The 15,133-nt window shown below is 35.4% G+C and overlaps 1 protein-coding gene across 1 annotated transcript in view; it reads right to left on the reverse strand.

Moving 5' to 3' along the window:
* Positions 1-13,820: 13,820 nt before the first annotated feature.
* Positions 13,821-15,133, reverse strand: part of acsl4b (acyl-CoA synthetase long chain family member 4b) — a 36,657-nt gene continuing 35,344 nt past the window's right edge. Inside the window, exon 15 of the mRNA XM_060912952.1 lies at positions 13,821-15,133. This exon is cut by the window's right edge and continues 877 nt beyond it. The gene's annotated coding sequence lies outside the window, so the exon portion shown is untranslated.

A 15,133-nucleotide genomic window follows, 5' to 3' on the forward strand; every position in this document is an offset into this window, starting at 1 on the left:
AACATTAAACTACACACTACAGTAAACATTAAGCTACACACTACAGCAAACATTAAGCTACACACTACAGTAAACATTAAGCTACACACAACAGCAAACATTAAGCTACACACTACAGTAAGCATTAAACTACGCACTACAGTAAACATTAAGCTACACACTACAGCAAACATTAAGCAACACACTACAGTAAACATTAAACTACACACTACAGTAAACATTAAGCTACACACTACAGCAAACATTAAGCTACACACTACAGTAAACATTAAACTACACACTACAGCAAACATTAAGCTACACACTACAGTAAACAAACTACACACGACAGCAAACATTAAACTATACACTACAGTAAACATTAAGCTACACACTACAGCAAACATTAAGCTACACACTACAGCAAACATTAAGCTACACACTACAGTAAACAAACTACACACGACAGCAAACATTAAACTATACACTACAGTAAACATTAAGCTACACACTACAGCAAACATTAAGCTACACACTACAGTAAACAAACTACACACGACAGGAATCATTAAGCTACACAGTACAGTAAACATTAAGCTACACACTACAGTAAACAAACTACACACGACAGGAAACATTAAGCTACACACTACAGTAACATTAAGCTACACACTACAGTAAACAAACTACACACGACAGGAAACATTAAGATACACACTACAGCAAACATTAAGCTACACGCTACAGTAAACATTAAGATACACACTACAGCAAACATTAAGCAACACACTACAGCAAACATTAAGCTACACAATACAGTAAACATTAAGCAACACACTATAGTAAACATTAAGCTACACGCTACAGTAAACATTAAGCTACACGCTACAGTAAACATTAAGCAACACACTACAGTAAACATTAAGCTACACACTACAGTAAACATTAAGCTACACACTACAGTAAGCATTAAATTACGCACTACAGTAAACATTAAGCTACACACTACAGCAAACATTAAGCAACACACTACAGCAAACATTAAGCTACACACTACAGCAAACATTAAGCTACACACTACAGTAAACATTAAGCTACACACTACAGTAAACATTAAGCTACACACTACAGTAAGCATTAAATTACGCACTACAGTAAACATTAAGCTACACACTACAGCAAACATTAAGCAACACACTACAGCAAACATTAAGCTACACACTATAGCAAACATTAAGCTACACACTACAGCAAACATTAAGCAACACACTACAGCAAACATTAAGCTACACACTACAGCAAACATTAAGCAACACACTACAGCAAACATTAAGCTACACACTACAGTAAACATTAAGCTACACACTACAGCAAACATTAAGCAACACACTACAGTAAACATTAAGCTACACACTACAGCAAACATTAAGCTACACACTACAGCAAACATTAAGCTACACACTACAGTAAACATTAAGCTACACGCTACAGTAAACATTAAGCTACACACTACAGTAAGCATTAAACTACGCACTACAGTAAACATTAAGCTACACACTACAGTAAACATTAAGCAACACACTACAGTAAACATTAAGCTACACACTACAGTAAACATTGAGCAACACACTACAGTAAACATTAAGCTACACACTACAGTAAACATTAAGCTACACACTACAGTAAACATTAAGCTACACACTACAGTAAACATTAAGCAACACACTACAGCAAACATTAAGCTACACACTACAGTAAACATTAAGCTACACACTACAGTAAACATTAAGCTACACACTACAGTAAACATTAAGCTACACACTACAGTAAACATTAAGCTACACACTACAGTAAACATTAAGCTACACACTACAGTAAACATTAAGCTACACACTACAGTAAACATTAAGCTACACGCTACAGTAAACATTAAGCTACACACTACAGTAAACATTAAGCTACACACTACAGTAAACATTAAGCTACACACTACAGTAAACATTAAGCTACACGCTACAGCAAAAATTAAGCTACACACTACAGCAAACATTAAGCTACACACTACAGTAAACATTAAGCTACAGACTACAGTAAACATTAAGCTACACACTACAGTAAACATTAAGCTACAAACTACAGTAAACATTAAGCAACACACTACAGTAAACATTAAACTACACACTACAGTAAACAAACTACAAACTACAGCAAACATTAAGCTACACACTACAGCAAACATTCAGCAACACACTACAGCAAACATTAAGCTACACTCTACAGTAAACATTAAGCTACACGCTACAGAAAACATTAAGCTACACGCTACAGCAAACATTAAGCTACACACTACAGCAAACATTAAGCTACACACTACAGCAAACATTAAGCTACACACTACAGCAAACATTAAGCTACACACTACAGCAAACATTAAGCTACACACTACAGTAAACATTAAGCTACACACTACAGCAAACATTAAGCTACACACTACAGCAAACATTAAGCTACACACTACAGTAAACATTAAGCTACACACTAAAGCATACATTAAGCTACACACTACAGCAAACATTAAGCTACGCACTACAGTAAACATTAAGCAACGCACTACAGCAAACATTAAGCAACACACTACAGCAAACATTAAGCTACACACTACAGTAAACATTAAGCTACACACTACAGCAAACATTAAGCTACACACTACAGTAAACATTAAGCTACACACTAAAGTAAACATTAAGCTACACACTACAGCAAACATTAAGCTACGCACTACAGTAAACATTAAGCAACACACTACAGCAAACATTAAGCTACACACTACAGCAAACATTAAGCTATACACGACAGCAAACATTATGCTACACACTACAGTAAACATTAAGCTACAAACTACAGTAAACAAACTACACACGACAGCAAACATTAAGCTACACACTACAGTAAACATTAAACTACACACTACAGTAAACAAACTACACACTACAGTAAACATTAAGCTACACACTACAGCAAACATTAAGCTACACACTACAGCAAACATTAAGCTACACACTACAGCAAACATTAAGCTACACACTACAGTAAACATTAACCTACACACTACAGTAAACATTAAGCTACACACTACAGTAAACATGAAGCTACACACTACAGCAAACATTAAGCTACACACTACAGTAAACATTAAGCTACACACTACAGTAAACAAAGTACACACGACAGCAAACATTAAGCTACCCACTACAATAAACATTAAACTACACACTACAGTAAACAAACTACACACGATAGCAAACATTAAGCTACACACTACAGTAAACATTAAGCTACACACTACAGTAAACAAACTGCACACGACAGCAAACATTAAGCTACACACTACAGTAAACATTAAGCTACACACTACAGTAAACATTAAACTACACACTACAGCAAACATTAAACTACACACTACAGTCAACATTAAGCTACACACTACAGCAAACATTAAGCAACACACTACAGTAAACATTAAACTACACACTACAGTAAACATTAAACTACACACTACAGTCAACATTAAGCTACACACTACAGTAAACATTAAGCAACACACTACAGTAAACATTAAGCTACACACTACAGTAAACATTAAGCAACACACTACAGCAAACATTAAGCTACACACTACAGTAAACAAACTGCACACGACAGCAAACATTAAGCTACACACTACAGTAAACATTAAACTACACACTACAGTCAACATTAAGCTACACACTACAGTAAACATTAAGCTACACACTACAGTAAACATTAAGCAACACACTACAGCAAACATTAAGCTACACACTACAGTAAACAAACTGCACACGACAGCAAACATTAAGCTACACACTACAGTAAACATTAAGCTACACACTACAGTAAGCATTAAACTACACACTACAGCAAACATTAAGCAACACACTACAGCAAACATTAAGCAACACACTACAGCAAACATTAAGCAACACACTACAGCAAACATTAAGCTACACACTACAGTAAACATTAAGCTACACGCTACAGAAAACATTAAGCTACACGCTACAGCAAACATTAAGCTACACACAACAGCAAACATTAAGCTACACACTACAGCAAACATTAAGCTACACACTCCAGTAAACATTAAGCTACACCCTACAGTAAACATTAAGCAACACTCTACAGTAAACATTAAGCAACACACTACAGCAAACATTAAGCTACACACTACAGTAAACAAACTACACACGACAGCAAACATTAAGCTACTCACTACAGTAAACATTAAACTACACACTACAGTAAACAAACTACACAAGACAGCAAACATTAAGCTACACACTACAGTAAACAAACTACACACGACAGCAAACATTAAGCTAGACACTACAGTAAACATTAAGCTACACACTACAGTAAACAATCTACACATGACAGCAAACATTAAGCTACACACTACAGTAAACATTAAACTACACACTACAGTAAACAAACTACAGACGACAGCAAACATTAAGCTACACACTACAGTAAACATTAAACTACACACTACAGCAAACATTAAGCAACACACTACAGTAAACAAACTACACACGACACCAAACATTAAGATACACACTACATTAAACATTAAGCTACACACTACAGTAAACATTAAGCTACACACTACAGCAAACATTAAGCTACACACTACAGTAAACATTAAGCTACACACTACAGTAAACAAACTACACACTACAATAAACATTAAGCTACACACTACAGCAAACATTAAGCTACACACTACAGTAAACATTAAGCTACACACTACAGTAAACAAACTACACACGACAGCAAACATTATGCTACACACTACAGTAAACATTAAACTACACACTACAGTAAACAAACTACACCCTACAGCAAACATTAAGCTACACACTACAGTAAATATTAAGCTACACACTACAGTAAACATTAAGCTACACACTACAGTAAACATTAAGCTACACACTACAGTAAACATTAAGCTACACACTACAGCAAACATTAAGCAACACACTACAGCAAACATTAAGCTACACACTACAGTAAACATTAAGCTACACACTACAGTAAACATTAAGCTACACACTACAGTAAACATTAAGCTACACACTACAGCAAACATTAAGCAACACACTACAGCAAACATTAAGCTACACACTACAGTAAACATTAAGCTACACGCTACAGCAAACATTAAGCTACACACTACAGTAAACATTAAGCTACACACTACAGTCAACAAACTACACACTATAGCAAACATTAAGCAACACACTACAGTAAACATTAAGCTACACACTACAGTAAACATTAAGCTACACACTACAGTAAACATTAAGCTACACACTACAGTAAACATGAAGCTACACACTACAGCAAACATTAAGCTACACACTACAGTAAACATTAAGCTACACACTACAGCAAACATGAAGCTACACACTACAGTAAACATTAAGCTACACACTACAGTAAACATTAAGCTACACACTACAGTAAACATTAAGCTACACACTACAGTAAGCATTAAACTACACACAACAGCAAACATTAAGCTACACACTACAGCAAACATGAAGCTACACACTACAGCAAACATTAAGCTACACACTACAGTAAACATTAAGCTACACACTACAGCAAACATTAAGCAACACACTACAGTAAACATTAAACTACACACTACAGTAAACATTAAACTACACACTACAGCAAACATTAAGCTACACACTACAGTAAACATTAAGCTACACACTACAGTAAACATTAAGCTACACACTACAGTAAACATTAAGCTACACACTACAGTAAACATTAAGCTACACACTACAGTAAACATTAAGCTACACACTACAGTAAGCATTAAACTACACACTACAGTAAACAAACTACAAACTACAGCAAACATTAAGCTACACACTACAGTAAACATTAAGCTACACACTACAGCAAACATTAAGCAACACACTACAGCAAACATTAAGCTACACACTACAGTAAACATTAAACTACACACTACAGCAAACATTAAGCAACACACTACAGTAAACATTAAACTACACACTACACTAAACAAACTACAAACTACAGCAAACATTAAGCTACACACTACAGTAAACATTAAACTACACACTACAGCAAACATTAAGCAACACACTACAGTAAACATTAAACTACACACTACAGTAAACAAACTACAAACTACAGCAAACATTAAGCTACACACTACAGCAAACATTAAGCTACACACTACAGTAAACATTAAGCTACACGCTACAGAAAACATTAAGCTACACGCTACAGAAAACATTAAGCTACACACTACAGCAAACATTAAGCTACACACTACAGTAAACATTAAGCTACAAACTACAGTAAACATTAAGCTACACACTACAGTAAACATTGAGCTACACACTACAGCAAACATTAAGCTACACACTACAGCAAACATTAAGCTACACACTACAGTAAACATTAAGCTACACACTACAGCAAACATTAAGCTACACACTACAGCAAACATTAAGCTACACACTACAGTAAACATTAAGCTACACACTAAAGTAAACATTAAGCTACACACTACAGCAAACATTAAGCTACACACTACAGCAAACATTAAGCTATACACGACAGCAAACATTATGCTACACACTACAGTAAACATTAAGCTACAAACTACAGTAAACAAACTACACACGACAGCAAACATTAAGCTACACACTACAGTAAACATTAAACTACACACTACAGTAAACAAACTACACACTACAGCAAACATTAAGCTACACACTACAGTAAACATTAAGCTACACACTACAGTAAACATTAAGCTACACACTACAGCAAACATTAAGCTACACACTACAGCAAACATTAAGCTACACACTACAGTAAACATTAAGCTACACACTACAGTAAACATTAAGCTACACACAACAGTAAACAAACTACACACGACAGCAAACATTAAGCTACACACTCCAGTAAACATTAAGCTACACACTATAGTAAACAAACTACACACGACAGCAAACATTTAGCTATACACTACAGTAAACATTAAACTACACACTACAGTAAACAAACTACACACTACAGCAAACATAAAGCTACACACTACAGTAAACATTAAGCTACACACTACAGTAAACATTAAGCTACACACTACAGTATACATTAAGCTACACACTACAGTAAGCACTAAACTACACACTACAGCAAACATTAAGCAACACACTACAGTAAACATTAAGCTACACACTACAGTAAACATTAAGCTACACACTACAGTAAGCATTCATCTACGCAATACAGTAAACATTAAGCTACACACTACAGCAAGCATTAATCTACGCACTACAGTATACATTAAGCTACACACTACAGTAAGCACTAAACTACACACTACAGTAAACATTAAGCTACACACTACAGCAAACATTAAGCTACACACTACAGTAAACATTAAGCTACACACTACAGTAAACAAACTACACGACAGCAAACATTAAGCTACACACTACAGTAAACATTAAACTACACACTACAGTAAACAAACTACACACGACAGCAAACATTAAGCTACACACTACAGCAAACATTAAACTACACACTACAGTAAACAAACTACACATGACAGCAAACATTAAGCTACACACTACAGTAAACATTAAACTACACACTACAGTAAACATTAAGCTACACACTACAGCAAACATTAAGCAACACACTACAGTAAACATTAAGCAACACACTACAGTAAACATTAAGCTATACACGACAGCAAACATTATGCTACACACTACACTAAACATTAAGCTACAAACTGCAGTAAACAAACTACACACAACAGCAAACATTAAGCTACACACTACAGTAAACATTAAACTACACACTACAGTAAACAAACTACACACTACAGCAAACATTAAGCTACACACTACAGTAAACATTAAGCTACACACTACATTAAACATTAAGCTACACACTACAGTAAACATTAAGCTACACACTACAGCAAACATTAAGCTACACACTACAGTAAACATTAAGCTACACACTATAGTAAACAAACTACACACGACAGCAAACATTATGCTACACACTACAGTAAACATTAAACTACACACTACAGTAAACAAACTACACACTACAGCAAACATAAAGCTACACACTACAGTAAACATTAAGCTACACACTACAGAAAACATTAAGCTACACACTACAGTATACATTAAGCTACACACTACAGTAAGCACTAAACTACACACTACAGTAAGCATTAAACTACACACTACAGTAAACATTAAGCTACACACTACAGTAAACATTAAGCAACACACTACAGTAAACATTAAGCTACACACTACAGTAAGCATTAAACTACACACTACAGTAAACATTAAGCTACACACTACAGTAAACATTAAGCTACACACTACAGTAAACATGAAGCTACACACTACAGCAAACATTAAGCTACACACTACAGTAAACATTAAGCTACACACTACAGTAAACAAACTACACACGACAGCAAACATTAAGCTACCCACTACAGTAAACATTAAACTACACACTACAGTAAACAAACTACACACGATAGCAAACATTAAGCTACACACTACAGTAAACATTAAGCTACACACTACAGTAAACAAACTGCAGACGACAGCAAACATTAAGCTACACACTACAGTAAACATTAAGCTACACACTACAGTAAACATTAAGCTACACACTACAGTAAACATTAAGCAACACACTACAGCAAACATTAAGCTACACACTACAGTCAACATTAAACTACACACTACGGTAAACATTAAGCTACACGCTACAGTAAACATTAAGCTACACACTACAGTAAACATTAAGCTACACACTACAGTAAGCATTAAGCTACACACTACAGCAAACATTAAGCAACACACTACAGCAAACATTAAGCAACACACTACAGCAAACATTAAGCAACACACTACAGCAAACATTAAGCAACACACTACAGCAAACATTAAGCTACACACTACAGTAAACATTAAGCTACACGCTACAGAAAACATTAAGCTACACGCTACAGCAAACATTAAGCTACACACAACAGCAAACATTAAGCTACACACTACAGCAAACATTAAGCTACACACTACAGTAAACATTAAGCTACACACTACAGTAAACATTAAGCTACACACTACAGTAAACATTAAGCTACACACAACAGTAAACAAACTACACACGACAGCAAACATTAAGCTACACACTACAGTAAACATTAAACTACACACTACAGTAAACAAACTACACACTACAGTAAACATTAAGCTACACACTACATTAAACATTAAGCTACACACTACAGTAAACATTAAGCTACACACTACAGCAAACATTAAGCTACCCACTACAGCAAACATTAAGCTACACACTACAGTAAACATTAAGCTACCCACTACAGTAAACATTAAGCTACACAATACAGTAAACATTAAGCAACACACTACAGTAAACATTAAACTCCACATAACACACAACATTAAGCCACACACGACGGCAAACATTTAACTACACACCTCAGTAAACATTAAACTACACACCTCAGTAAACTTTAAACCACACACCACAGTAAACTTCAAATTACACACAAGAACAAACATTAAACTACACACTACAGCAAGCATTAAACTACACACTTCAGCAAACTACACTACAGCAAACATTAATCTACACATTACAGCAAACGTTATACTATACACTACAGCAAATATTAAACCACATGCAAGAGTAAACATTAAGCCACACACTACAGCAAACATTAAACTACACACATCAACAAACATTAAACTACACACCACAGTAAACTTTAAATTACACTCTACAGGAAACATCAAACTACACACTACAGCAAACATTAAGCTACACACTACAGTACACAAACTACACACGACAGCAAACATTAAGCTACACACTACAGTAAACATTAAACTACACACTACAGTAAACAAACTACACACGACAGCAAACATTAAGCAACACACTACGGTAAACATTAAGCTACACACTACAGCAAACATTAAGCTACACACTACAGTAAACATTAAGCTACACACTACAGTAAACAAACTACACACAACAGCAAACATTAAGCTACACACTACAGTAAACATTAAACTACACACTACAGTAAACAAACTACACACGACAGCAAACATTAAGCTACACACTACAGTAAACATTAAGCTACACACTACAGTAAACAAACTACACACGACAGCAAACATTAAGCTACACACTACAGTAAACATTAAACTACACATTACAGTAAACAAACAACACACTACAGCTAACATTAAGCTACACACTACAGTAAACATTTAGCTACACACTACAGTAAGCATTAAACTACACACTACAGTAAACATTAAGCTACACACTACAGGAAACATTAAGCAACACACTACAGTAAACATTAAGCTACATGCTACAGCAAACATTAAGCTACACACTACAGTAAACAAACTACACACTACAGCAAACATTAAGCAACACACTACAGTAAACATTAAGCTACACACTACAGTAAACATTAAGCTACACACTACAGTAAGCATTAAACTACACACAACAGCAAACATTAAGCTACACACAACAGCGAAGATTAAACCACACACAACAGTAAACATTAAGCCACACACGACAGTAAACATTTAACTACACACCTCAGTAAACATTAAACTACACACCTCAGCAAACTTTAAACTACACAACACAGTAAACATCAAACTACGCACCACAATAAACATTAAACTAGACATTACAGCAAGCATTAAACTACACAATTCAGCAAACTACACTACAGCAAACATTAAACTACACACTATAGCAAACGTTAAACTATACCCTACAGCAAATATTAAACCACACACAACAGTAAACATTAAGCCACACAGTACAGCAAACATTAAACTACACACCTCAACAAACATTAATCTACACACCTCAGTAAACTTTACATTACACTCTACAGGAAACATCAAACTTTAAACGACACACTACAGTAAACATTCAACTACACACCACAGTAAGCTTTAAACTACACACTACAGTAAACATTAAGCTACACACTACGGTGCACATTAAACTGCACACCACAGTAACCTGTAAACTTCAAACTACAGCAAACATTGAACTACACACTACAGCAAACATTAAACCACACACAACAGTAAACATTAAGCCACACACTACAGCAAACTTTTAACTACACACTACAGTAAACATCAAACTACACACTACAGTAAACATTAAGCTACACACTACAGCAAAGATTAAAAGACACACTACGGCAAACAGTAAACTACACACTACAGCATTCATTAAACTACACACTATAGCAAAGATTAAACCACACATAACAGTAAACATTAAGCCACACACGACAGTAAACATTAAATAACACACTACAGCAAACTTTTAACTACACACTACAGTAAATATCCAACTCCACAACTCAATAAACATTAAACGACACACCACAATAAACTTTAAACTACACACTACAGTAAACATCAAACTACACACTACAGTAAACATTAAACTACACACTACAGTGAACATTAAGCAACACACTACAGTGAACATTAAACTACACACTGCAGTGAACTTTCAAATACACACTACAGTGAACTTTAAACTACACACTCAAGTAAACATTCAACTACACACTACAGTAAGCTTTAAACTACACACTACAGTGAACATTAAGCTACATGCTACAGCAAACATTAAACTACACACCACAGCAAACATTAAACTACACACTACAGCAAACATCAAACTACACACTACAGCAAACAAACTACACACAACAGAAAACTACACTACAGTAAACATTAAAGTACACAGAACACTAAACTGCAATACACTAAACATTCAACTACACACTACAGTAAACATTAAATTAAAATTAATAAATTAAAAGCCGAGCTCCTGATGAGTTTCTGAGCAAAATATTTAAAGGGCACAAAATCACCCTGAATAGAATAATAACATTAGAGCATATGAACCATCCAATTGTGTCATATCGTGTTTTTCACCTCAATAAATCACTGCATTGTCTTTTGACAGTGAGACCAATAATGAGATTCACATCGCAGTTAGGATACATATTTATTCCTTTCTTTGCCGCCACGTGCCCTGCGCCAGAAACAACTCCACCGCATTTATTATGGTGTGACTCTGCTGGGTGCCTGGGGGACAGCAGTGAACCAGCGCTTTCACTTTACATCACTACTGTAGAGTTACCGTCCGATGTCATCGCACATAAGAACTAATCGATATCGATCCACAGTAGGTTTAGATTATCTACAACTGAGGGAAGATGCTCATCATTGCTATTGAACTGTACAATAATTATGTTTACAGGAGTGTGCAGAGTCAGAAATCGTTCAGGTAAAAAAAGCAGACAATGCAAAGATGTACCGCCCGCTATGAAAAAACCAGGAGGAGACAAAACTTTTGGGGGAAAAAACCTGGAAAACATCCTCCTTGCCCGAATGCAGCGTATGAGCTCTGAGGGTTTGAGCTGCGATCTTTATATTTCAAACTTCATGTCAAACAGTCGGTTGGTTAAAACTGGCAAGTGGACCAATAAAACTGTTTTAACTGATTTTTTAAATATGAAACTATCACGAATATTTTCTGTAAAGTGTGTTCGTAAATAATCCCACATTATTTTTTAAAAAGTAAATTCAAAATAAGACAACTGGAAGAAAAAACATGTCGCAAAATGCAAGTGATTAAACATAACATGATAAGCCGTGGAAGAATATGAATTTAAAGCAAATTGTTGTTTAAAAAAGGAATTTTTCAAAAGAATGCAATGGGATTTGAACACAGCAAAAAATTATCAAAAACCTGTGCACTGTTCAGGAGCAATAATTCAAGCATTGGACAAACTTGCTCTTTACATTTCAAAATGCATAAAGACTCACACATTTTCAGAAGAAATGGTTTTACCCGCTGCTGTTGACATGACCAGAGAGAGCCTCAGTGCAAATTTGCCACAAATCAGATCAAACTCTCAATTTCCAACTAGTAGCTCGGATGATTGAAGGTAACATGCATTAAGGCAAGTGATTATTATGCACTCAAACTAACCAAATCAACAGATGTGTCCGATCACAACGTCCTGATTTTGAGACTCTTATCACCATGAAATCACAGCCTCCGGTTTCCCAGTGATTTGTGAAGGTTATGATTTCAGCTCTGATGATTTCACATGACAAAAAAGTTGGGATGGGGAAATTTAGGCCTAGTAATAAGGTACAACAATTGAATACTGATGTGAACCAGGTGATATCAACAGGTGACTGTAATCATGATTCTTTAAATGTCTTTACATTTCTGTAAAGCTGCTTTGTGACAATGTCTGTTGTTAAAAGCGCTATAAAAATGAACTTGATTTGACTTGATTCGGTACAAAATCAGTCTCCAGGAAAGGCCAAGTCTTTGAAGAGTAAAGACGGGCTGAGGATCTCCAGTTGGTCAACAAATGCATGAGAAAATTATTGAAATGTTTAAAAACAATGTTCCTGAAAGAAAGATGGGAAGGGATTTGGATATTTCACCCTCTGCGGTGCAGAATATCATTAAACCATTCAAGGAATCTGGAGGAATTTCGGTGTGTAAAGGGCTCAAGCCTAATCTGAACCCCTGTGAGCTCCGATCCCTCACTGCATCAAAAACCGTCATTCATCTACAGCTGATAGAACCACATGGGCTCGGGATCACTCTTGAGAACCTTTATCAAGCTACAATACAGAGTTACAGCCACAAACACCAGTTAAAACTTTACTGTGTAAAAAGGAAGCTTTATGTTAACTGTGTCCAGAAGCGCCGTCGACTTCTCTGGGCTCAGCGGTGTCTGGGATGGACCATCACACAGTGGGAACGGGTACTGTGGTCAGACGAATCAGTATTCCAGGTCTTTTTTGGAAGACGCCGTGTGCTCTGGACCAGAGAGGAAAAGGACCATCCAGACTGTTAGCAGGAACGAGTCCAAAAGCCAGGGTGTGTCATGGTATGGGGTTGGGTCAGTGCCCTTGGCAGAGGTAACTTGCACTTCTGTGATGGAGCATTAATGCAGAAAAGTCCACTGAGATTCTGCTCACATTACAAAGGCGTGGCTGCTGAAGAGGGTGTGTCCCCTCGGTCCCCAATAGAGAATGTGTGGAGAATTGAGAAATGAAAAATATGACAGTGACAACACCGTACTGTTACACACCTTAAGACCTGTTTACAAGAAGGGCAGGATAAAAATAACACCTGAAACACTTCACCACTTGGAGTCTTCAGTCCATAAACATCTTTTAAGTGTCGGGAGAAGGAACGGGAACATTATAAAGTGGGAAATGCTTCACTGTAACAACTTTTCTTTAAACGTGTTGTAAGAATCAAAGTTGAAATGTGTTTATTTAGAAAAAAAAATTAATGAAGTAAAACATCAGGTAATGTGCTGTTGTATTGTTTTGAGTGTAACACAGGCCAAAGATTATTTACAAATCATTTTCAGTTTTAATTTCAGTTTCAACTTCAACTCAACATACCGTCCCAACTCTGTCTGATTTGAGGGTGTAATTCTTATAATAATCAATGAACTACATTTTATAGTGACATTAGAAATATAATCCTTTAATATCTAATATGAATTCAATATAATGTCACAAATTCTTATTATACATTTTTTACATGAGAATGATCCTGTAATTAACATTAACATAATAAATAAATTACATTTTATGATCAATTCCAAATATCATAAAAACATGATTTGATAAAAATAGTTTTCTTATCATGAAGTTTCACTACAATTTAAATGAAAGTGAACAGGGACATTTTCATTATTATTTATTTATTTAATGCTAAATGACAGAGAACGTGTACCTGTGATTGTCATGATTTTTTTTTAAATAAAGAGATATTTTAATTAATAACTGGAGTAAAATGTTTGGTGTTTGTTACATATAAAAATCACTAACAAAAGTGCACACTTTTTTAAACAAGGTGAACTGAAACAAGACCCAATTCAGACGTTGAAAAA

The sequence above is a fragment of the Neoarius graeffei genome, chromosome 28 (assembly GCF_027579695.1).
Source record: "Neoarius graeffei isolate fNeoGra1 chromosome 28, fNeoGra1.pri, whole genome shotgun sequence".
In the NCBI taxonomy this organism is placed as follows: domain Eukaryota; kingdom Metazoa; phylum Chordata; class Actinopteri; order Siluriformes; family Ariidae; genus Neoarius; species Neoarius graeffei.